Below are 2642 nucleotides of genomic sequence, written 5' to 3'. Positions count from 1 at the left end.
CCCCCCCGCCGTTGCCCTTTTCTCCCGCTTTTCGGGGCGGTTTTGGCGGCCGGTTGCGTCTGGGCGGGCGGCCAGCGGCGCTTCTCGCAGCTTCGGCGCCCGCCCCGCACACGCGTGTGCACGCGCCAGCAACACGCCATTGCACATGCGTGTGCCCCTGCCTGCACACGCCAGCAACGTGCCTGTGAGCCAGCCTGCCCATGCCAGCGCACAGGCGTGTGCTCCCTCCTGCACACACAATTGCACACGCATGTGCTCCCGCATGCACACACATAGTCACATGTATGTGCTTGCTGGTGTGTGTGCACAATTGCACTCTGCACATGTGTGCACACCCCTGTGCATAGCCGCAGTCTCACACGGTGTGCACACGTGCATGCACACACATATGCACAGCAGCCTCATGGGCCCAATCCTGAGTGTGCCAAAGTGTTTCCGTGCGTGTGCACACTGGCACCGCACGCTCACATGCATGTGCTCCCTTCTCACCCCCTTTCCCTTTTGAGCCGTTTCTGGGCAGTTTTGGGCTGGTGCCATCATCCCGCCCCCCCTCTCCCCCGTCCAGCCCCGGCGCAGGTCCAGGCCCCCAGCACACGCAGGATCTGGCCGCTGTGCCCAGCCGTGGGCATGGATAGCAGCACACATAGCAGCACCTATAGCGGCATGTATAGTGGCACGTATAGCGGCGGCTCCTGCCACTGGGCCCTGTGGCCAACCAGGCGTGGGCTGTACCTCATCTGCCACTGGCACAGCACCAGTCCCTGTCCCCTACAGTCCCCGTCCCCTATAGCTGGTGTAACAGGCAGTGGCCGCTCTCTATGTGCTGTAGCCTGCGGCCTCCGGGGTGAAACCCCTGCGGCGGCACGCATGGCCCCAGCCCCCAGCAGGATGCAGCCCCCATCCCAGCACCAGGTTCCAGTTGTTGGTGCCATGCCTACTTGCTGGGCCAGTGTCTCCCCAGGTCCCCCCAGCCAAGGGCTCCCAGCCACACGGAGCCACCCCCTGCCCTGGGCCGGACCCTGGGGGACGTAGCGCAGCCTGGAAGCGACGTGGGTCGCCCTCATCCTCACTGTCACAACATCACCATTACTGTCAGCACCTGGTGACTCCTGGTGTGGAGCAGGGGCACCCACAGACCCCCTAGCTGCACAAAATGCCCCCGTGGCCATTTCCTCTGCAAAGCACAGGGGAAAACAGATAGCCTTCCCCGTGCCTGCACAACTCCTGTGGGGGGAGGCAGCCCAACGTGTGCCATGGGAGATGAGGGGGCTGCATGTCCCCAGCCCCTGTAGCCCCCACCCTGGGGGCGTGGGGTGATGGCCACAGCAACACGTGCATCACCAACCCCTATAGCCGTGTGGTATAGGTGGGTGCAGTGCAGTGTGCCGTGCTTGGTGCCATGCCCGGTGCAGGGTGCTGTGGCTGGCGTGGTGCAGGGTGCGGCGCAAGACGGTGCTGTGGCTGGTGCAGGGTACGGCACAGAGCACAAGGTGCTGCTGATGGTGGGTTGCAATGTGCCGCACACTGTGGGTGCGATGTGCACATCACGGCACATAACGTAATGTGCATTTGGGGGTTCAGTGCAGTCTGTGCTGGGGGGCACACTGTGCACGTGCCATGTACAGGACACATATGTGAGACGTATGTGATAGGCAGTGCACCGTGTGCCAAGGGCAGCAGACCATAGCTGAGGGTGTGCTGCCAAGCAGGGTGCCGGGGCAGGACGTGGTGTCAGGGGAAGTTGTGTGGCGCAGGTTTGGGATGTGCCCCAGTGCCTGCGGCACGGCACAGCCCAGCATGGCACGGTGCTGCTGTGGGGCCTCTTGCCGCAGGCTGTGGCGGTGCCCATCGCCGCAGGGTACCCGCTCGGTGCCATGGGGTGTGCCCTGGACCCGCAGCTCCTAGGTTCGGCCCCGCTAGTGCCAGGACCTGCAGAGGGTGCGATCTGCCTCGGGGGGCTGGGGGGGATGGAAGGGGCATGAAGTGCTCCAACACCCCCCAAACTGCGCCCCCCCCTCCCCCCCCCAGCCAGCATCCAGCCCTTCTGGCGCCTATAACGCCCAATGAGGACTAGGGTGGTGCACGGGGCACCTATAGGCTGTAGGGGCTGGGGTGTGCAAAGGGCTGAAAGTGCCCGGCAGTGGGGCGGGGTTCACACGTGTGTAACGGTGGGGATGTGCACACATATGTAATGGGGTGCAGGTATATGTGATGGGGAGAGAGGATGTGCATGTGCGTCACGGGGGCTGGGTGCGTACATATGTAATGGGGTGCATGTGCATGTGCCATGCATGCACCATGTGTGCGATACGTATGCAGGCGACATGCACACGTGGCAGCTGCGCCTGCACGCTCCATGTGCGTCTCCCTGTGCAGCGTGTGTGCAACATGTGTGCACGGTGCCTCTGCATATGGGTGCACTCCCACACTGCCCGTCTTGCATCCCTGCGTGTACCAGGTGTGCAACACACATGTGCAAGGTGCAGTGCATGTGTGTGCATGCCTGTGCCAGCGTGTGAGGCATGTGCAAGGGCCCTCTGCCCCACGCGTGGCCGTGCGGGGCCGTGCCGCCGGCTGATGCAATCTGTGTGGGGGAGGCACCGCCCCCCCCAGCCACGTGCGAGGCTGTGCGAGGCCGTGCG

Source organism: Haliaeetus leucocephalus, unplaced genomic scaffold, assembly GCF_000737465.1.
Source record: "Haliaeetus leucocephalus isolate CR32 unplaced genomic scaffold, Haliaeetus_leucocephalus-4.0 Scaffold274, whole genome shotgun sequence".
In the NCBI taxonomy this organism is placed as follows: domain Eukaryota; kingdom Metazoa; phylum Chordata; class Aves; order Accipitriformes; family Accipitridae; genus Haliaeetus; species Haliaeetus leucocephalus.
This window is presented reverse-complemented; position numbering follows the sequence as displayed.